This window comes from Crocuta crocuta, unplaced genomic scaffold, assembly GCF_008692635.1.
Source record: "Crocuta crocuta isolate KB4526 unplaced genomic scaffold, BGI_CrCroc_1.0 scaffold192, whole genome shotgun sequence".
Taxonomy (NCBI): domain Eukaryota; kingdom Metazoa; phylum Chordata; class Mammalia; order Carnivora; family Hyaenidae; genus Crocuta; species Crocuta crocuta.
Genome location: NW_027528803.1, coordinates 297831 through 322126, shown reverse-complemented (window position 1 = coordinate 322126; position 24296 = coordinate 297831). Strand labels below are relative to the sequence as shown.

At 35.0% G+C, this 24296-nt stretch overlaps 1 long non-coding RNA gene across 1 annotated transcript in view; it reads right to left on the bottom strand.

The window, feature by feature from the left end:
* Positions 1–329: 329 nt before the first annotated feature.
* The window catches only part of LOC144224606 (uncharacterized), a 50559-nt gene continuing 26592 nt past the window's right edge, over positions 330–24296 (bottom strand). The window contains exons 3-4 of the long non-coding RNA XR_013333085.1: positions 16194–16288; positions 330–399 (exon numbers count right to left, since the gene is read on the bottom strand). This is a non-coding gene — a long non-coding RNA (uncharacterized LOC144224606). The remainder of the gene's footprint in view (positions 400–16193; positions 16289–24296) is intronic.

Sequence of the window (24296 nt, the reverse complement as noted above, 5' to 3'; positions counted from 1 at the left end):
AAATGCTTTAGGCACATTCACCCAGATGTGGCAGGATACAGCTTTTCCCAACCAGGATGATGACTTTGGCCCAATAGTCCTGCCTTGGCTGAACATTCCATCATCTTTGAAGCTCAGCAACTATGAAAGCCTGTGTTTGGTCATCAGCATTTTGTGCTCCACTGACAGGTTCAGCAATCGAGCCACCACCCACCACCTTATGCCAAGAATAGGGTCCTTGTGCCAGGGATATGCCTGGTATAAGATCCTTATTGCCAACCAGATGGTGGGCAATCCAGACCCCAAATTCCATCTTACTGTTTTATTGGACCTGTTCTAGTACAGCTGTGTCAACTGAGTTCTCCAGGAAGCAGATCGTGAGGAAGAATTAGAAATTCAAGTTTTATGGGCAAGCAACACCTATGAAAGGAAGAAAGAAAAAATGAAACTGAGCATGAGGGTCTGACAAAGTTTCTGTCAGTCAACACATCACTTGCGTATAAAAATTCCCTGTTAGAACAGTCCCATATTGGGTGGAAGCAGCCTCCCCTTTATAGCACAGTCTGGTTTAGTCACTGATTAAGGCCACCCTGAGAATATGATCTTAACTCAGAGGCTGAAGCAGAAGTGAAAGAGTTAAGAAACAGCAACTGTCTACTTACATACTAGTCCAATGGTCCCTATCATTGTCTGTCATAGTTTTACTTCCCAGAGCTTGTCAAAAAGCACTCAAGATTTTGAATTTTGGATGCACTAGGACTCTGATCTGAGGCCTCTGAGTAATAAAATTACTAAAACAACTTCTGTTGAAGGTCAAATCCTTAAGCTAAAATAAAAACGTAATTCCTGGCTGATCTAGCTGTCTAGTTCAGATAGAAGACAAGTGTGACCAGTATTTTTCTTTAGTAAAGTGTGCTTGCTGATTGTTCCTTAGAAACTTGCTTTCATGAAGGTGTTTGCAAATTGATTTTCTTATAGTTGTTCTTGATGCTTCTTTTGCTGCGAGTCTTATCTGAGTTAATCTATTACCTTATATATTGGTACAACCATAAGTCAGATAAAACATAACACATTTTCATTTTGTCACTCCATTATTTTTGCAGTAAGTCAATATAATCTGAGGTGAAGCATGCCTTGCTCAGCATTTATTGATCTGTTAGTTTGTTCATTGTTTACATCAAAACCCCACTTGTCAGTTCTGGCTCTATTACAATTATCTTCTCATAGGGAAAATGACAGCTTCAAAGCCCAAATATGAGTCAATTTCCAAGGTGAGTTATTCTCAAGATGCTGGTCCCAAATGTGCACATCACTTCCTCCCTCTAGGCATGAATGATGGATGACTTTCATTTTCTAGCTAAAAAAGAGAAAAACATATATCTATCCTAACAAGATACCACTTTCTCCCATACAAAAGAGTTTTAATTGCATCACAGTTCATGAGCACACAGTAGATGTTCAATAAATGAAAACCATTATTAATATTGGCTCAAACAATTGTGAGAAGGTCTGATCATTAACAGGAATCAATTACGGTGAGGTGGGATGGGGGATGAGGAGATAAGGTGGGTTGGAGAAACTTTTCCAACGCCCACAGAAATTAATTGGTCTTTCAATTAGATCTCACTAGGCAGACAACAAACAATGCTGAGCTAGACTTCTCAGGTTTCTAAGCTTCTTTTTGTTTATTTTAGAATTATTCTGCAGCCACATTAACTCTCTTAAGTCATAGAAATATTAGTAGTTTACTAATATTTTTACCCAATTAGAGTGCTTTTTCTAACTATTTTACTATCTACTCATTTCTAGAAAGTAATTTAACCTCTAATTCAGTCACCAGCCCTACCAACCCAAACATATGTTAATTAATCACATCCCTAACTATAGAGAACTTTGCCACTAACAGCCCTTTTAAGAAAATGTCCTTTGCTTTGATATGAAAATTATATTAAACCAATCCTGGGGCTCAGCTCAAAATCTACTTTTTTCATGGAGTCTCATACATGAGGACTATCTACATAAATCTCTCTTATTTCCGATAACATTTTCTGATCACTTCACATGTTTTGGCACTTGGAAGAGAATTGTTTTTTCACGGCACTGATGGTCAGTGAATCACTTTTAGAATGCAGTCCGGGAAACACACATGACAGGATTTGTGTGAACTTGGGTGAGTCCCTGAGACTATGAGCCTTTCTCTGTACATTCTCAAGTTCCTCCCAAGTCTGTAATTTTATGAGTTTGGCTTTATTTCTTAGTCTGGTATCCTACACAATTTTGAGTATCTTCTCAGAACCATCAAAGAAGTTAACTTAGTACATATAGAAACATAATAAGTACATGTTGAATCAATGAATGAATTAATTCATTAATTTAAGGCTTCACTGACTTAGAAAATATAATTTGGGTTGAGAAATCTAGTTATAACTTTTGCTATAGTTTATGTTATTGAAAGCCATAGTCACTATTCCATTTAGGTTTTGAAGGGACATTTATTTTCCAAAATAGTTTTTCTAGATAAGATGGTCACTGTTAGATGTACACATACACACCTGTACTTGTTGAGTTGAACAATCATTTTGATAAGCAACAATTTTTAAATAAGTTGATCATATGTATTTTTTCTTTTTTATATTCTTTTTTAATCAAATTGTCACAAAGGCAACTTCTACTATGTTCAAAAATATTATAAAAGCTAAAGTAGCTCAAAATATGCATGTATGTATGCATATGTATATAAATTATTGAAAATGACTGAAAAGGATAAAAGCAATGGCCCACATCTAAACCCCAAATTTTAAATAGTGTCCAAAAATTGCCACTCTTTGGAGGTTTATATATGAAAATAAATATATATGAACAATAAGGTTCATGATAGGGGGAATAGACTCTAAACTTGTTAAAATCTAGCAGTATATGATGTCTGTTCTTATTCTGTAAGAATGGAAATCCAATGTTTCTGGTATTCTCCTATTTACCTGATTGGTCAAGGAGAGGTCTCCCACTCTAAGTATTACAAGATGACTGAGCACATGATACATGACACTGGACACATGAGATTGAGAGAAGTGCACCAGTTACATATACTCACAGCTCAGGGGGAAAGGACACTGCATACCATGCAGGACAACATTCAGGTTGCTCCCAGGAACACAGTGAACCAAAAGTGGCCATGGGAGAGGCAGGCTTGGTTATAACAAGAGGGTGAGGTATCTCTTTGTTCCTGCTGTAGAATGTGATTGGCTTGTTTGACTATCTTATGGGCTATAAGGGAAGTGAAATCCATTAGGTTGAGAACCAGGTGGAAGGCAGCTAGTCTCACTGGTATGGCAACTAGATGGATGCGGAGACTTTCCTCTAATGGGAAATATATCTGACAAGAGCAGGGAAACTCATAGATAGGCCTCTGGAGCCCTGTGAGCTTCAATGAAGTCAAAGCAGCACTTAAAATTTTAGGACCTGTAATGCTTGAGCAGAAGCCAATATGAGGCCAAGGTAAGTTTCTATGCAAAAAGGGATTGTTAGACATTTATAAATTTATAAATATTTATAAATTATAAATTTATAAATANTCAGTCCTCTATAAAACACATTACATATGTACTTGGCCATTCATATATATATGCAACAGGAGATAATATCCAAATGAATGTGAATGACACCTGAAATTTACTGAATGTTTGGTATCAATAAAGGTATAATATGGTAGATTTTTCAAGAAATTTTATTAGTTTATGCAGCAGTCTAGTTTTTAAGATTATTTATACTGGATATTTAATTTAGATAACATGTAAGTTTAAAAACAATAAACAGGAAGAGAAGAGTAAGAAGAGAAAAAAAAGGCAAAGGAAGATGATGAAGCAGAGGTAGAAAAGGAAGAGAAGAAACAGAAAGTTCTTATCCTCCCTGCCACTGAGCCTTCAATATAAATATAGAGATTTCACCAGATCTATCTAGGACTTTCCCTGCTCTTTCAGTACAGGAATGGTTAAAAATTTTTATATAGTCAACCTTTGAACACCAGAGTTTTGAATTGTGAGAGTCCATTTATACATGTAATTCTTTTAATAATACAGTACACTACTGTAAATGTGTTTTCCTTGCAATTTTTAAAGTAGCATTCTTTTCTAATACATAATACATGTAATAATACATATAACATACAAAATATGTGTTATTCAAATCCTTATTGGTAATGGTTCTGGTCAACTGTAGGCTATTAGTAATTAAGTTTTTAAGGAATCAAAATTACACTCAGATTTTTTTACTGTGCAGGACGTCAATATCCCTAACCCCTATATTGTTCAAGAGTCAACTGTAAATGCAATTGGAATTAACAAAAGCTTGGGATATTACAATTGGTATTGTGAAAATACAAGTATTAAGAACCCACAAGATCTAGCTTGAATATATCCCCCAAACTGTCAGAGCCATAGAAATAAGCTTTTATTCTGACTTTCAACTGTTAGCACTGCAGAGACTATGAACATCAAGCTTTCCCCCAGGAATTACATTTGCCATTCAATAAGCTCTAGGGAAAATGTTTCAGACAGATAGTGGCTGTGTCCCTGTCAACATTAGACTAGGCCAGGGACAAATCCCAACAATTACACTGCATCTTATAAAGCATCCCTATATTCTTTTAGGAAATAAATCATTTCATGCTTATCCATTTTTATCATGACATGTGCAATACTACTTATTCCCCAGAAAATAAATTACAGCCACACTTTCCCCCCAAAACACTTATAATGTCTTCTCCATCAGTCCCCAAAGCAAAGAGTGCTGTAAGCTGTTAAGGGGATTCTGGAAACGGTTTTGGATGGAAGGATCAGGAGGCTCTGATACTTAGGGGTATGGAGTAGGACAGGGCATGCATAAATGAATATAATCAGTAAAGATGTGCTTAAAGGATCAATCACTTTGTCTGACTCACAAAGATGAAACATTTCCAGCACCTCCTAGGTTTTGACCAGGGAATCTTAAAGGAAAGGAATTTTATAAATTCAAGTGGAATTACCCTATAAATCTGAATGAAGCAGATGGAAACCTAATGGGATTTTTTTTAAACCAAATTTAGTTTTTTGGACTGAGAGTTTACATAAGAAACTATATCAAATCCCCACATTCTAAAATTGAGCTATAAAAGTGAGTTGAAGATTAGTTCCTAAAATGTGAATATTTTTAAAAGACATTTGCCTTTGTTTAGAATTGCAAATTTTCCCATCCCTGGATGTGCAACGCCATCTGTTCCTTCTTCCCTCCTGTTGAAGCACAGGTTCTATCAGATTCCAGTCTACCCACTTTTTCTCTCTTTTCCCTTTCTTAGAGGCTATACTCCTACATCTTCAGTCCTCTCCCACTTTACTGATTCATCCTTTTCAATGTCCTAATGGGCTTTAACTCCATCTGTATCTTAAAAAGATAAACCTTGATCTCATATCCCCCATCCAAAATATCTACACTATTTCTCTACTCCACTCCACAAATTCTTCAGCGTTTAGACTATCTCCAATTTCTTATCTCCCATCCAGTCTTCACCTAATTGCAAACTGATACCTACTCCTAACATGTTACTGATAATGCTCTTTCAGGAATCACCAAATATCAATGTTGCTATCATACAGGATACTCTTTTCTGCTTGTATCTTACCTGGTTTATCATTCAAAATAGCCTAGCTTTCCTTCAGTAACAAAGACCCAAACAACAAAAGCAACAATGGTTTATTTTAACTAATGTTACATGTCTATCACAGATCAGCTATGGCTGTGCTCCACTTTGCCTTCACTTAGGAGCCAGGCTGGTAGAGCATCCTCTACCTGGGTCCCATTGTTTGTGTCATGTCTAAAGGAAAAAGGGTAGATGAAGTATGTGCTAGCTTGAAATGACTCATATCTGGTCAAATCAAGTCCATAGACATGGATGACTTTAACAGGGAGGAACAGTGAACGTTGGTGAAGAGTAAGATAGTCTAAGACATGTTGCATTTCAGCTATTTTTTCATAGTTGGATACACTTTCATTTGTGTGACATTCTCATCACTTGGCTTACATAATACTATTTTTTCCAAATAGTCCTTCTACCCCTCTGGCTGCTCTTTTTCAGCACTTTTGAGAGTGCTTTTCTTATCCAACCCCTGAGGTTTGGAATTCTTCAGGGTTCAGTGTAAGGCCTTTCATGACAAATACTCCCTCCCTTAATGTTCCTTTCCACTCTCATGATTTAAAATATTGCCATATAGAATACATCAAAATAAAAAGCTCAACAGAAGAAAAAGACACCATACTGAATGGGAGAAGATATTTGCAAATGATATATCTGATAAAGAATTATATCCAAAATATTTAAAGAATTTATCAACTCAACACCAAAAAACAATAATCTGATTAAAATGGGAAAAACACGTGAACAGATATTTCACCAAATAAGATATTACAGATGGCCAACAGATACATGAAACATCACTAATCATCAAAGAAATGCAAATCAAAGCCACCATGAGATATTACTTTACACCTGTCAGAATGGCTAGAATAAAGAAGACAAGAAAAGCAAGTGTTGGTGAGGATGTAGAGAAAAAGGACCTCTTATGCACTGTTGGTAGGAATATAAACTGGTGCAGACACTGTGGGAAACTATATGGAGGTTCCTCAAAAATTAAAAATAGAATTAATGATCCAGTAATTCTACAACTGGGTATTTAACCAAATAATATAAAAAGACTAATTCAAAAAGGTAAATGTAACTCTGTTTATTGCAGCATTATTCTACAGTAGTCAAATTATGGAAGCAACCCAAGTGTCTATCAACAGATGAATGGATAAAGATATTTTATACACACACACACACACACACACACAATGGAATATTACTTAGCCACAAAAAAATAATGAAATCTTGTTATTTGCAACAACACAGATGAACCTAGAGGGTAAAATGCTAAGTTAAATAAGTCAGTCAGAGAAAAACAAATACCATATGATTTCACTCATATGTGGAATTTAAGAAACAAAAAAAGAAAAGAGACAAACCAAAAAACACTCGTAAATATAGAGAACAAACGTGATTACCAGAGGGGAAATGGGTGGGGGAGATGAGTGAAATAGGTGAAGGGGATGAAGAGTACACTTACCATGATGAGCACTGAGTAATGTATAGAATTGTTGAATCACTATATTGTATCCATGAAACTAATATAACACTGTATGTTAACTATGCTGGAATACAAATAAATAAATAAATAAACATAAATTTATATGTTTATATACAATATATATTCATAATAAATAAATAGATAGATAGATAGATGATAGATAGATAGATAGATAGATAGATAGATAGATAATTACCCATACACTTACAATTCTTTTTTTAAATTCTTTCACTCAGAGAGAGCAAGTGGGGGAGGGGCAGGAAGAGAGGAAGGGAGAGAATCTCCAAGCTAACAGTGTGGAGCCTAATGCAGGGTTCAAACTCACAAACCATGAGATTATGACCTGAGCTGAAACCAAGAGTCAGGCCAACCAACTAAGCCACCCAGGTATCCCTCCATTTACAATTCTTAAATATAAACTCCAGGTTTATCTGTGCAACTATCTCTTAGACATACTCACTTAGATATCACACAAGCATCCTGCATTTAAATGGTCCAAGAAGCAACTTTTGATCCTCCCCTGCCAAAACTGTTTCTCCGCAAGTCTTCTCATGCCAGTAAATGGGATTTTCAGCCACCTAATTGTTCATTCCAGAAACCTGGAGTTGTTCTTAATACCTCCCTCTCCTTCACCCCCACATCCAATCCATTACCAATTTCTGATTAGTCTACCTCCTAAAATAACCTCAAATAAGTCTGCCTCTCACTGACTCTTCATTGTAGTTTAAGCCAGTGATGTCTGTCACTTGAACTACCACAGTAGTTACCCTCTTAATTTCTTCCAGTCTCCTTTTCTGCCCACTGTCCTGTATCCCTATGATTTCTTCTTAGAGAAATATGGCAGATCAATTAAAAAACCACATCCAATTTGATCACATCATTCTCTTGCTCAAAACCATAAAATAGCTTTCCATTGTCTTACAATAAAATTAAAACTCCTAATGTGTTCCTAAAAGGCATGCTGTGAATCAAATCATTTTCCAATCTCATCTCTGCCCTTCACTCTCCACTCTCCAAAAGGCTACCTTTTTTCTGAGCCTAGAAATATGGCAAGGTCTTTCCTTACTCAAAGACTCTGTAAATGCTGATCTCTCTACCTGGTCACACCTTCTCTTCCTCATTGCCTTTATCTTCATCTTACTAACTGCTAATTGCCTCTCCATCTGGACTAGAGATTATTTCATTAAGAGATCTTCCTTGGGAATCCAAACGAATATTATTTTAACTATTCCAAAGCTCCATATTTTCTTGCATAACACTCTAAAAATTGAATATCGTGTCAGTTTCTAGAGCTGTTACAGTACCACAAACTGAGTGACTCAGAACAAAATAAATGCATTTTCTCAAAGATATCAAGACTAGGAGTCTGACATCAAAGTGTTGAAAAAGCCATGCTTTCACCGAAAGGTCTAGGGAAGGAGATTCTCTTGCTTCTTTGCTTTTGATAGTTACTGGTAATCTTTGGCATTCCTTAGCTTGTAGATAAATTACTTCAAGTTTTGCCTGTCTTCACATGGCTATCTTCCTGAGTCTCATATTATCTTCCTTTTATGAATGTCTCTATGTTCAAATTCCCCCCTTCTTATAAAAATACTAGTTACCGGATTAGGGACCACCCTAATCCAGTATGACCTCATCCTTACTTGGTTATATCTGCAAAGAATTTATTTCCTTATAAGATCATATTCACAAGTTCCAGGAGAGGAATATTATTTAATTCAGTACTGGTATATATACATTCATTATTCTTGTTTCATATATAAGGCACATTTTGTACCTTGTGGCACATTATATATATATTCAATAAGTATCTGTTGAATGAACCTGAGAATATCTGGATAGGAAAAAATCAAGGGGCATTTTGAAGAGATAAGATCATATCAATATACCATTATTTATTAGAAGTAGATTTATCTTAGATAACCTCCATGCTTCTTTTTAACTGTATCAAGGTATAAATATTTCAAGAAGTCTTGGAAAATGTAACCATTACCACAATTAAGATATTTCCAATAACACAATCTAAGGAATGCCAAAGATTACCAGAGGAAAGGGGGACGGGATAGTTATTTAAAAATGCACTTGTGAACAGCACTCTCAACAATAGCCAAAACATGGAAAGAGCCTAAGTGTCCATCAATGGATGAATGGATCAAGAAGATGTGGTTTATCTATACACTGGAATACTACCTGGCAATGAGAAAGAATGAAATCTGGCCATGTGTAGCAACATGGATGGACCTTGAGGGTGTTATGCTCAGCGAAATAAGTAAGGCAGAGAAGGACAAATATCATATTTGCACGTATAGGAGGATTAGGAGGAACTTAACTGAGGACCATGGGGGAGAAGAAGGGGGGAAATAGTGGGGGAGAGGGAGAGAGGCAAACCATGAGAGACTCTTGAATGCTGAGAACAAACTGAGGACTGATGGGTGTGAGGGGGAGGGGGGAGATGGGCATGGAGAAGGGCACTTGTGGGAATGAGCACTGGCTGTTATATGGAAACCAACTTGACAATAAACTATTTGTAAAAAAAAAAAAAAAAAAAATTCCAGAAGAGAACACAGGTAATAATCTCTTTGGCATCAGCCATAACAACCTTTACTAGATGTTGACTCCTGAGGTATGGAAAGCGAAAGCAAAATTAAACTACTGGAAATTCATGGGGGAAAAAAACAAGAAACAAAAAGCTTCTGCACACTGAAGGAAACAATCAAGAAAATTAAAGGCAACCTGTGAAACAGGAGAAAATATTTGCAAACAACATATCTGGTAAAGGGTTAGTATCCAAAACATATTAAAAAGTTATGAAACTTAACACCCCAAAAAAATGCGCTTGTGAAGAGCATTGTTTTATGGAAGTATTGAATCACTATACTGTACACTTGAAACTAATATTACACTGTATGTAACTAATTGGAATATAAATAAAAACTTTAAAAAAAGTATTTTTTTCATCACTTCAAAATATTTCTTTTTACTGCTTTGCTGTTAAGTCCTCTCCCTAGAACTACCCCCCACCCCAGCCACAGGCAGCCACTAAAGTGCTCTCTGTCACTGTAAATTAAGTTTGCCTGTTCTAGAATTTCACAAAAATGGAATAATAAAGTACACATGCTTTTATACCTTGCTTTCATTTACACAATACAGCGTTTTAGGGATTCATCAATATTGTTGCTTGTATCAATAGCTTATTCCTTTTTATTGCTTATTAGTTTTCATTGCATAGATACACTACACTTAGATTATCCACCCACTTATTGATGGACATTGAGGTTATTTCTTTTTTAAAAAATCTCTTAAAAATAAAGCTTCTATGAACATCTTATACAATTTGTGTGTGTGTGTGTGTGTGTGTGTGTGTGATTTTTTTAATTGTTCTTGAGTAAAAACCTAGGAGTGGAATTGTTGGATTATATAGAAATTATATGTTTAATATCATAATAAACTGTCAGTTTCTCAAATGAATTGTAATGCAAATATTTTCTCACAATTTAGGCTCACCTTATCATTTGTGTAAGTCTTTTGAAGACTAGACTTGTTAATTTTGATGAAATCCAATATATTAAATTTTGTCATTGATAACTTATGCTTTTTGTGACCTATATAAGAAAACACCAAGAAGATTTTATTCTGTCTTCTTCTGTAATTATATGTTTTGTTTTTACCTAAGGGTGTAAGATGTGAAATAAGAGGATTGGCACATTTTTTCCATATGGATATCTAGTTTTTCCAATACAATTTGTTTTAATGTCTATCCTTTCGAGTTTCTTTGGCACACTAATTAAGGATTGTTTGACTAAATGTGTGTTTCTATATTTTTATGGACATTCTATCTGGTTATTGATTCACATGTCTTTCTGTATACCAATACCACAGTGTCTTGATTTCTTTGGTTTGTAATAAGTCTTGAAATCAGATAGTATACATTTTCCAAATTTTCTTTTTCAAAATTCTTAGCTTTTTATATTCTTTCAAATTACAAAAAACTGCTTGCTAATTTCTATCACACACACAAAAAGTACACTGATACTTTGAACAGAATTGCCTGTATATATATCTCAATGTGTGAGCAATTTACATCTTAAAATGTTAAGTCTTCTAATTCATGGACATAGTATATCTTTCCATTTACTTAGGTCTTTAATTTCTCTCAGTAATATACTGCAGTTTTAAGTATATATGATATGCATATATTTTAAAAGTTCATTCTTAATATTTTATGTTTTGGCATACTTGTAAGTGGTATTTTTATTTCTTTTCCATTTTTGTTGCATATACATTGTAATAAAATTGATTTCTGTATGCTGTCCTTGTATCCAGCAACCCGTTTAAATTCATGTTAGCTCTGATAGCTTTTTTATTTATTCTGTTTTCATTTTTTAATTTAAATTCTAGTTAATTAACATACAGTGCATTATTGCTTTCAGGAATAGAACACAGCAATTTATCACTTACATACAACACCCAGAGCTCATAACAGGTACCCTCCTTAATCCCCATCACCTATCTAGCCCATTTCTCACCCCTTCCCTCCATCAACCCTCAGATAATTCCCTGTCTTTAAGACTCTCTCATGGTTTGTTTCCCTCTCTCTTTATTCCCCTCTCCCATATATTCATCTGGTTTATTTCTTAAATTTCATATAGAAGTGAAATCATATGGTATTTTCTTTCTCTGACTGACTTATTTTGCTTAGCATAATACACTCTAGCTCCATCCACATCACTGCAAATGGCAAGATTTCATTCTTTTGTATATATGTGTATACACACACACACACACACACACACACTACATTTTCTTTATCCATTCATCAGTCAGTGGACATTTGGGCTCTCTCAGTAGCTTGACTATTGTTGATAATGCTTCTGATAGCTTTTTTATATATTTCTTAGGGCTTTCTACATATACAGATATGCTGTATATGAACAAAAACAGCTTTACTTTTTCCTATTAAATTTATTTGTATTTTTTATTTTCCTTTCATTATCACCCTTACTAGGGCATCTACTAAAATGCTAAATAAAAGTGGTGAAAAAGCAGACATCCTTGTCTTGTTCCCAATTTTAGAGAAGCAATATTCAGTCTTTCAACATTAATAATAACCTTCACTTTAGGTTTTATTATAGATATAATTTATTAGATTGAGGAAGTTTTCTTCTTTTCCTAGTTTATTGAAAGTTTTATTAATTATTTTTGTTGAATGCTTTTTCTGCATTTCTTGAGATGATTATATTTCTTCAGATGATTGTATTGTTAATTTCCCCTTTTCTAGTAACATAATAAGTTCTATTTATTGATTTTCAAATGTTTAAATAACTGCATTCCTGGGAAAATCCCATTTTGTCATGATATATTTCCTTTTCATGTATTCTTTGATTTGATTTTGTTAGGAATTGTTTTCCCATTTATATTCATTAGAGATAGTCTTCCTAGCTACTTGTGTGTTTTTGTAATGTAATCAATCTTGCTTGAGTATCAGTATAATTATGCCTCCATAAAATGCCTTTAGAAAGTGTCACTTCTCCTCTATTTTCTGAAATATCTGTGTAGAAATAGTATTTCTTTTTCCATATATGCTTAATATAGCAATTACCAAAGAAGACTGAGCAAGTTATTATCAATTCAATTTCTTTAATATAGAGCTACTTGGATTTCCTATGACTTATTGTGCAAATTTTGAAATTTGTCTATTATATCTAATTTAGTGGCATGAAATTGTTCATCATATTCTTTAATTATTATCTTAATGTCTGTAGGATTTGAATTGAAGTCTCCTTTTTCATTTCTGATGCTGCCACTTTGTGTATTCTCCAGTTTTGTCTATCATAAATCTGACCAGATTACCAAATTCATAAATGGTTTCAAAGAAGTTTTCAGTGGTACAGATTTTTTTATTTCATTGATTTCCCCTATTATTTCTGCCTTTAGTGCATTAATTTGAGACATTTATTCTTTTTTAATATAAACATTTAAAGTTTAAATTTCCCATTAAACACTCCTTTCACTCCATGAAAAAATATATATATATATATTGTGTTTTCATTATCATTGAGTTCAAAATATTTCCCTAATTTACTTTGTAATTTGTTTTTCTACTTAAGAATTTTTATAAATATGTGAAGTTTTCTTTTCATTATTAAAGAATTTTAATTTATATCTTTTGTGCTCAAAGAATATGCTATGTATGATTTCAAATATTTTAGGTATCTTATGCTCAGTATATGGTTTATTTTGGTGAATGTTCTATGTGCACTTCAAAAAAACATGCATTCTGCTGTTGTTGTGTATGATATTCCATATTTGTCAAAGTCTACCTGATAGTTGCTAGGTCTAGTTTCCTGATGGCATTACTCAAATACCCTATCTCTTCAGTGATTTAGTGACTAGTCTTCCTAGTCTACTGATTATCCAAAGAACAGTGTTGAAACTTTCAAACATAATTGGGAATTTTTTAAAATTGAAGAATAATTGACATATCATATCCTATTAAGTTTCAGGCGTGCACCATAGTGATTTGATATTTGTATACATTATGAAATAACCCCCCATAGTGAGTCTAGTTACCATCTGCCACTATAGAAGTTATTACAATATTATTGACTATATCCTCTACACCATCCATTACACCTCCAAGACTCATTTATTTTGTAACTGGAAGTTTGTACCTCTTCATTCCCTTCACATATTTTGCCCACCCCTCAGCCCCCACCCACCTCAATCTGGTAACCAATAGTTTGCTGTGTCTCGGAGTCTCTTCTTGGTTTTTCTGTTGTTCACTTATTTTGTTATTTAGATTCTACATAAGTGAATCTAAATACAGAAAGATGCTGTATGTATCTTTCTCTGACTTTTTCCACTTAGTATAATCACCTCTAGATCCATCCATGTCACCACCAATAGCAGGATTTATCTATTTCTTATTTAACATATTTAGTTTTTGCTTCCAGTTTTGAAAATTTTGTCATAAACTGCATACGGTTCTAAGATTTTTATGTCTTGATAAACTAATGCTTTCATTGCTAAAAATAATCATTGGAAATATGTTTATGCTATCTATTTTATGTTATTAATATACATATTGTATTTTCTTATGATTGGGATTTACACACTGTAACTTTTCCATTATTTACTTTTGATTTACCTTTGTCATTACATTTAAAGTGGTTTTTTTTCCTCCAAAAAAGCATACAGTTAGTGCTTGCCCCTTTTTTTTTTTCAGTCTGGTCATCTCTGACTTTTACTTGGAGTGTTTAGACTATCATATGTAACATAATTATCGATATACTTGATACCATCAAGGTAGGAAACACACCATCTTCCTGTGTTTCCTATTTGGGCTGTCTTTTCTTTATTCCCTTGTCTTTTTCCTGCCTTCATTGTATTAATTGAGGTTTTTTCTTTTATTTTTTCCTTTTATCTTCACTCTTTTATTATTTCTATTGTTTTATGACTTAGAGGTTGATTTGGGTTTATATTTGCATCTTTAACATACCACAATCTACTTTCAAGTAATAGGATACTCTTTTGAATAATGTAAGAACTCCATAACAATATACTTCCATTGCTCTCTCCTCCAGTCCTATATGCAATTGGGTTATAAAATTTTACTTCTATAACTGTCCCTACATCTTCCTCTTTCACCACTTATGCATTCTCTAACAATATCCAATTCTTCTTATGGGCACTTGGGTGGCTCAGTCAGGTAAGCATCCAAGTCTTGACATCAGCTTAGGTTATGATCTCATGGTTCATGAGTTTGAGTCCCACATCAGGCTCTGTGCGGACAGTGTGGAGACTGCTTGGGATTCTTTCTTTCTTTCTCTCTCACTTACTCTCTCTCTCTGCTCCTCCTCTACTTGCTCTCTGTCTCCCAAAATTAAACTTTAAGAAAAAGATTCATTCCTCTTTATCAATGTCTTTTCCAAATTTTGATCATCCAGTAACATCCCCTTAGAAGAACAACTGCCTCCCTTTAGAAATTAGCATTCTAATGTTTGCCATGTGGGAGCTCTAGGAATAAAATAAGAAAATGTGTTCAAAAACACCTTATAAAGTTTAAAAAGAATTATATGTGATATCTTCATGATTCCATAAGTATTTTCACAAGTAACATATGCAGCCCTCAACAGAAACATAGTAAGGCATATATATAAGTTCAGTACTTTGAAATGTGTGGTCTATGAATGGACATGAGTGCAATTCAGGTTTTGAGCTAGAATTTACATTTGGGCTTTCTGTAAAATGAAATTTGATAAGCAAAGAATATTGTAAACATGGCAAATACTTAGCATACTTAACTGTGAAGGACAGCAAACTATTTTAAAGCACCACAGTATCAGATTCTTTGCATTTAAAGAATTAATATGAGTAAAATCTGTTTGAAAGGCACAAAAGGATACTTTAAAATAAATAGTCAGCTCCATCACATCTCCCACCTCAGTCAGGAGTTACTGAGTATAGCCCAAAGTAGTAAAGCTATATTTCTTTTGAAATATACTATAATTCAAATTTCACATCAAGTTGTAGTGACCTTCCTTTCAGTTAGTGTGAGTTAGTGAGGTTTTAAATTACTTTTTATCACATAAATACTGTAAATAGAAGCTGGGCTTACAGCTATCCCTCTACACTAGAGAATTGAGTGCCAGAAGGGTCTAGAGAAAGAACAAGAATTACTTTCATTGTATCTTCTTTGCAGTGCTTAAATTTTTTTTACCATGAATATAAATTACTTTTTCAATTAAAAAAAGGTAGTTAATAAAACCATTTAGTGATATAATTTCATAATTTTATTGTGCATGGTCCATTATGGATTATAAACTGCCAGTAAGGATGCATACCTAGCTTTTATTAGCACTATATCTGAAAAGGTATTTGTTGTGCATAATTGACTACTGTTTATTACACTTTAATGATTATAAATGCACAGCACTCATACACTAAATATAAATAATTAGTGATGAATAAAAACATTTTTCTTGACAGTGTTAAATAGCTAATAAAATATCAAAATTTCATTGATTCCCATTAAAATTAAAATTCAGTCAATGGACTCACACTTAAGCATCACACCAATGCTTCCAAGAGTCTTTGGATGTCAGATAAGGATGCAGTGAATTCTTCTTTCAAATGCCATATGTCCAATACATTTTCTGCAGAACGTTAAAAATGATAAACAGTGGTGTAATGAAGTGGAACCTTCCATTATTTCAGCATGGTTTATCATTATATCACTGAAACAAGAACACTGACTTGTAAAATCTACTAGCTCCCTCCAATTTATATTTAGAATCACAGAAAATTAAATAAGAGATGTAATTAGGTTGTTCCTATGAGAAAATCCAAGAAGCACTGTTTTTACAATGCCTCCTTTCACAAATGTTAATGCTTTATTTTTCAAACATGTTATCCGTGTCCAACATTAGGTTGGGTGCTGGGAGAATCTGACAAACTGACACTAAGGTGGACACTTTTATAATGTGATCAGCTCTGAAAACCTCACAAACGAAAAAGAAAAGTCCATTTTCTTCTTACGTATTTCTTTCCATTTAATTTCTGAGGCTATTCTAGAACACCAAGTCTTCTAGAATGACTAAGAAAGAAATTATTTATACCCTATATAGATTTTTGTCATGCCTAAATAGCAGCTGTGTCTTCAGTGAGGATTTCTACAATTGGAGAATAGTTATGTGTCAGTTGATTATCGATATACAGTTTAAAGAAATTTCTATATAAATACCAAGAAGATTTTTTGTATGTATAGACAGGTTATTCAAAAAAATTATATGGAAAAAGAAAGAAACTAAAATAATTTTGAAAAGGAAGAATAAAGTGGGAGGCATCAAATTACCCCATTCTGAGACTTAATCCACAGCCACAGTAATCGTAACTGTATAAAACTGGTGGAGAGTGCTGCTATGAACATTGGGGTGGGGGNGTTAAATAGATCACTAAAATTTTTCTTAAAAAATTTTAAAAAGGAAGTAATTGATGAGCAGGGTAACTGGAAGGAGAAGAAAAAAGAGGAGAGGCCTTCCAGGGCATGTTGGAGCCTGGCATCAAGGGCGATAGATGCAGTGGCAGGGCAGCCTGAAGAGGAAGGCCAATCGCCGGATGTTCTACCTATGCCATGGAGCCCCGGTGGCCACTCTCGTCTCACACAAAGGCCTTATTTCCAAAGGTTTATGAAACGGTTCTCAAATATTATCATTTGTGACTCCCACTTTGAAGAGGAAGAAACTCGGGAAGACTCAGGAGAAGAATTTGCTTAGGGTGACAACCACTGGGAGAGAAAGACTCAAGCCAAAATGGAGACTTGTATTTAACTGTAAATTGCAGGACTCTCAGCCACGTGCAGCTTCTGCATAGGGTAGGAGACAAGGTATGAAAAACCCACTCACTTTTCAGTTTACATGTGCATATGTGAGCATATTTTGGGTGTTGGGTGAAGTAAGTTACTTGAATGATGATTTTATTTTCTATTAAAATTACTCCTACTCTGAAAAAAAGTATGTGTCCTCTGGATTTTACTTTTAAAACCCCTAACTCTCAGTTCTGCAAACAGTTTGGCCCTTATTAAGTAAAATTCTACTGGGAATATTTATATTTAACTCTGTTTAACTTATACCAGTTGTAAATTTTTTTTTTTTTTATGTTTTATTTATTTCTAGAAGAGAGAGAGAGAGAGAGAGAGACAGTGTGANCTAGAAATAAATAAGACATTTGAAAAAAAAAAAAAAAAAAAAAGTTCCAAACAAGAGTCCAAAAGTTGTACAACGCATAAAATGTTTCTTCATATACTTTCTCTTATACCCTAAGTGACAGGAAAAGTTCAAACCCTAAGTGACAGGAAAAGTTCAAGTATGGCTATCCCTAAACTTGCACACATTACACAGCATGGGTGGGTATGCTGTGTTTAGCACAACTGACTGGCTTCAACAGCATCAGAGGCTTCCATGGGTACCGTCTTCTCTAAGCATGTTCATTGGTAGATTCTTTAGACTCCTCTTTTATCATCTCTGCTTCTCATACAGCTCAAGTGTCTCTACACTGGCTCTAAAATTCAAACAAGCCCCTAGCCTCAAGTTTTAAGACACTACAGCTAATACCACCAATTCTCACTTTAGATATGGATCCCTATACCATTCTATCAAAACCATAACCCTCTTCTTCCAAACTTTGGGATAGAATTCATCTATCCACTCCAAGTTATATGCAATCTCTAGCCATTCTGTTATTTACCAGCATTGTTTAAAACCTTTCAGAGCTGCCCATTAATCTTGGAATAAGGGACAAAATCCTTGAGCATGGCCTAAAGGACCATAAAGATTCTCGCTTTCACTTTCCTCTCTGGTTTCAACCCCTACTAATTTCTTCCTTGCTCCTGACATGCCAGTCAGACAGGGTTTTCAGTTTTTGTTGTTATTGTTTTTTCCATTTCTTGAGCACACTATGGTTCCTATTGTCTCTAGGTTTTCCCATCTGCTTTCAACTCTGCCTGGAAAGTATTTTCCTGCATTGGTCATTTAAACTTCATTTCTACAGAAAAGTCTTTCCTGATGCCTTTATGGTAGGTGTGACAAACTGGGAAATAATACAAATAACAATAGTAACAACAATAGCACCAACAACCACAATAGCCCCTAACATTTACTGGACATTCCTTTTATACCAGTTTCTGTTCTAGATATTTTGCACATATTTATCAATTTATCTTTAAAATGACCCTCAAAGCTCACTCAGTTAAGCGCCTGACTTCACTTCAGGTCATGATCTCAAGGTTCACGAGTTTGAGCCCCATGTGGGGCTCTGCACTGTCAGTGTGGAGCCTGTTTGGAACTATCTTTCCCTCTCTCTGCCCTACTCCACATGTATGCATGCCCCCCACCCCGCCCCGTTCTCTCTCACTCTCTCCAAAATAAATAAACTTTGAAATAAAATAACCCTCAAAAAAATTAGTACCATTATCGTCCCATTTTATAGACAAAGAAACTGAAGCCAGTGAAAAACTCACCCCAGGTCTCACTGTTAGCAATTGAGGAGCTAAGCTCCAACCACAAGCAGCCTGACTCCAGGTTCTGTACTCTTAACCAGTGGCATGCCACAATGCTTCATCTCTCTAAGGCAGAAAATGCAGCAATTCTTTTTATTCAAATGAGATAGAAATTTCAGGATACCAAGAGATAAAGATTCATCAGATTTCATAGGCCCTTACCACTGCTAAGCAATATCAAATCTAAATTCTATTTGAACTTCTTATAGCCTTCTATCTGTAAAGGGAATTTTCAATTACCCAGTTTTATGTTCCCAAAGTTGGTGTGATTTGCTGGTTCTTAAGGTGGGTCACAGAAGGGTTCTTAAGGTCCTGGGAAGGATAAGGAATACTTCTAGCAAAGAGCAAGGACCGTATTATTACTTTCCCTGGAGCAGAAATTGTCAGCCAAAGTTAAAATCCCATTATAAAAGGGTTTTGGCCCTATTTGAGATACAGAGGAATGAGTTTCCTTCCAATTACAGATATCAAAAAATTAAACCAAGCAGGATTTTATATAAAGGTTATATAAATTGGCTTTACACAGAATAGAGAATAATACAGATGCTACGTTTTCTCTTTCTGTGCAAATACCTATAGGTTGCAACCATGCTCTCATATGTTATCTTAAGACCACTGTAATTATACATTAGTCTCATGTAGTTTGCTAAGAAGGAAAATATTTCCATTTTGTGCCAGTTGTACCTGTCACTTCAGACCCATATTAGGGAATTTTCCTAAGAAGTCACCATTGTCCCTAATGCTTCCTGAGGGCCCTTTTCCCATCCTCTCATCTGGCCCTCACTCCCTTTTTTTCAATGCTCTGCACTCTTCTCTTTCTTCACTTTCTTCCTCACTAGCGCAAGAAAGCCGGGGTCATCTCAATCTATTTCACACATTGTGAATTGGCCCAGAAAATTCATTGACTGGCTACAGAATGAATAGGTTGATTCAACAATTATTTCATTTATTCTTCCAATGTATTCATTCAACAAATATTCTCTAATGTTTAGAGGATGTCAAAAAATGGATAAGACACAGACATCAAGATTTTTAGATTCTAATGAAGGAGACAGTCAAATTTACAGGAGATTTCAGTACTTCTATGCCACAACAGGTTTGAGCAAGGAGTGAGAACACACCAGAAAAAGAACTATGGTCTTGAGGGACTGAAAGTGATCACCCACGGGGAAGGACACTCAGCTGGATCACTAAAAGTGGACTTGAAGCAAAGGAGTGAGAAGGTACTCCTGTGAAGACATGTGGAATTATGCGGATTTGATGACTTGTAGACGGTGAACCAAAGGCTGGGAAAGATGAATCTCAGAGGGAAGCAGGGGCCAAAGAATGGAGGGGCTGGCCTCGTATGTTAGAGAGTTAGATTTTATTCTGAACGTGATGAAGAAGAAGTGAAGGGCTCTAAGGGAAATGACTGTCTGATCAGCTGTGTGGTCTAGAAAAGCCGCTCCAGAGGTAGTGTGCAGGAGCTGGGGGGAAGGTTGCTTAGCTGCATATGTAGTTGGGAGATTATTAAGTGACAGACATTGGCATCCTAATCTAGAGGACCTTTGGGAAGAGTTGAGAACAAATAGAAATGAAGTTAAGAATTACTGTGAACAGAATCGACAAAACTTCAGGACTGATTAGATGTGACTCCAAGGCTATTGTCACTGCCTGTGTAGCCACTTATACAGAATTTAGATGGTGTGTGTGGCTATGTAAACAACCATTAATCCTATCCTATTTAGAATCCACCTCGTTTAACTTTTTTATAATTGTTTTTTTAAATGTCCAAAGTTTAGAGGATTTTTTTTCCCCTTTGGGAATTCCTACAGTGCTCAATACCAAGATTTCTCAAGATTTCTATCCAAAGATTCATTCAATATAGAATGCATCCACCTTCTTTTTTTTTTTAAGTTTATTTATTTATTTTTAGAGAGAGAGAGAGAGGGAAAGAGACAATCCCAAGCAGGCTCTGCACTGTCATCATGGAGCCAATGTGAGGCTTGAACCCATGCACCATGAGATCATGACCTGAGTTGGAACCAAGAGTCAGACGCTTAACTGACTTAGCCACCAAGGTGTCCCCATCTTCCTTCCTCAGGTTTGCACAGCAAGTTTCTACCAGAATCTTGGGCCTCTTTGATGAGTTCTCATCCTCAGGAAATCCACCTTGGGAAGCTTCATTTTGTACTTTTTTAATGATCCGGTTACAAAGCTCAGATATGGCCTCTTTCCCATGCTTGCCTCCTGTGTTTTAGTGACTTCCATTACCTCACCTTCACATTTATGGAGACAGAATGAATTACGTCACTGGCCTGTATCACTCAGAAATATAGGTGAAATATAAAGAGAAGTCCTCTGAAATTAAACTGACTTCAAAAAATAATTATTTTTCCCTTTACTATCAACATTTAATATTACCTTCAGAAAGGGTTTCTACTTGCTTCTCTATTATTTTTGTATTTCACTATTTTTTGAAAATAATAGTCAGATGTTCCATATACTGGATGGCCACAGGGGGAATTTAAGCAGAGTTCAGACTTTCATGCATGAGCACTGAAGGAAGCATGAGAGGATTCAACAGAGTGAAGGCCAGTCCTTTACAAATTTAAGGGCATAAATCAAGATTAGGTAAAGCGTATTTCCACTAGTGCCATGAATGGTACTGCCATGCCCTATAACATTCAGATAGCTGAACGCTGAAAGGAATAGAGTCTTAAATTATTACTAATGAGATGGCTATCACAAGGAACTGCCTAGTGGGAATCTATATTTTTGTTCCTGTCTCTCCATGTTCTGCACGACTTGCATTATGAGTCAAATGCAAGGCATGAAAGCCAAATCTGATGATGAAACAGCTCCTTCTGATTCCCTCACAACACAATTTTCCCTGACTTCTCTGATAGGCAGTTGATTTTCACACAGAACTTCCTCAAGATACTCTTTTTACAGAATAATGAATCATATACCATGCTTTCAGTTTGATAGCTTTACAGAAACCAATATGCCAATCATTATTTTCCTAACCATATTCTAGTTTCAACCATGATGATTGACATCAGGACCCCTTGCTCAGTAGTGCTTTTAATTACAGCAGAGAGAATGACCAACCTCCTACCAGTAAAGGCATTTCACAATCTCATATTGCAGTATCTCCTTTGTGGTCCATAACGAAAGGAATTCCTGTTTTGATAGTATTTTGTCATGTTTTAAGGCATATGATAAAGATATTTATTTGATAAATGATTTGGCAATACTGTACTCCTACATTATTAGACCGTGTGTAAACACATTTAGTCCCATGTTTCCAAAAGCCTCTTTATCTTAACTACAGCCAACAGAGTCTTCCAAAATGTAACACTTAAATACTTTGAGTATAGTTTAGTAGGAAATAAGGGTATAAAATTAGTCTCAGCTTTTAAGAAATTTGTGTTGATTTTTAGAATTGTTTTTATCTTAAATGCTCTCTTTTATTGTACAATCTTTTGTCTGTGGTTAAAAACATGTAAAATATCTTGTTATCACATAGACTATAATTGGTAGGAGAAAAGCCTACACAATAGTTCATGTGAAATGGTTAAGTGGGCATATCAAGCATATCTTCAGGCACAAAGGTATATTGAACTGACAGAGCCGAGAGAGTCAGATTCGTGGTTTAATCTGGAAGTGCTATAGAGTCCATACTTCTCTGCAGGGAGTGGGAAGGTGCAAGAGTGACAACTTTTTCCATGAAAACCTAACTTAGGAAGTTACTCATTCCCTCCAAGAGATATTTTAAGTACTTCATTTTGCTGTATTGCAGCAGAGAACAAAGGAGATGAACACGTAGGCAATCAGCCAGGGCGTTTAAGGAACAGAGCTAAAGCTGTAAGAAAGGAAAAGAAAAAAAGAGAAAAAGAAAAGAAAAGAAAAGAGAAATGAAAAGAAGGGAAGGGAAAGGAAGGGAAAGGAAAGGAAGGGAAAGGAGGAAGAAAGAGAAAGAAAGAAAGAAAGAAAGAAAGAAAGAAAGAAAGAAAGAAAGAAAGAAAGAAAGAAAGAAAGAAAGAAAGAAAAGAGAAAGAAAGAAAGAAAGAAAGAAAGAAAGAAAGAAAGAAAGGAAAAGAAAAAAAGAAAAGAAAAGAAAACTTATACCAAAATAAAATGGTAAAACAGCAGCTATTTTGTAGGAAGTGATTCTCCTTATTAATAAGGTTGATAAACATTTTGCTTAAGGAAATCATTGAACAAACGTAAAAATAAAGACTAAATCATAATAAGGGCTCTAATCTAAATTGTAGCAAATCAGCACAGGCCAGTTTTATACAAGAACTACAAAAAGAGTCAGTGGAACTTATAAATGTTAGAAGAAAATAATTCAAAACATAAATAACCATAGAAGTAGAATTTAGGGGCACCTGGGTGGCTCAGTCGGTCAAGTGTCCGACTTCGGCTCAGGTCATGATTTCACAGTTCGTGGGTTCGAGCCCCGCATCAGGCTCTGTGCTGACAGCTAGCTCAGAGTCTGGAGTCTGTTTCAGATTCTGTATCTCCCTCTCTCTCTGACCCTCCCCTGCTCACGCTATCTGTCTCTCTCAGAAATAAATAAAACATTAAAAATTTTTTAGAAAGGTAGAATTTATCTAGTATTTAATATTTTACAGACACCGTGTTAAACACCCTTATCTGTATTGCATTATTGAATCCTCATAATGAACCCATAAAGCAAGTGCTTATTTTCGTGTCCATTTTATAAATGTAGAATTGATGCTTAATGTGAAAGAATTTACCAAGGATAAGTGGGAAAAATAAGATTCTGACCCTGTCAGAAAGACGGTTATCATGCTCTTTACCACCACTCTAAGGAGAAATAGTGTCCATATAAAACAGATTACTTTCCTGATGGCTTTTACCAGCTCCTTAATAAAAAATGAGTCAATTAAATTAATTAATAAGATTGAATAAAAATGATTCCAACTTACATTGGAATATCAGTAAACAACAATTTTAAATTTTGTATAACCTACCAGCAATGCAAGTTGAAACCTTGCTTAACAAGAAAAAAAGTCTCTGCGTCTAGTTAGAGTGACAGTTTAGTCATTCTCAAAAATTCTTTCATACTTTTCTTGAAGTTTCTAATTAAAGATCTC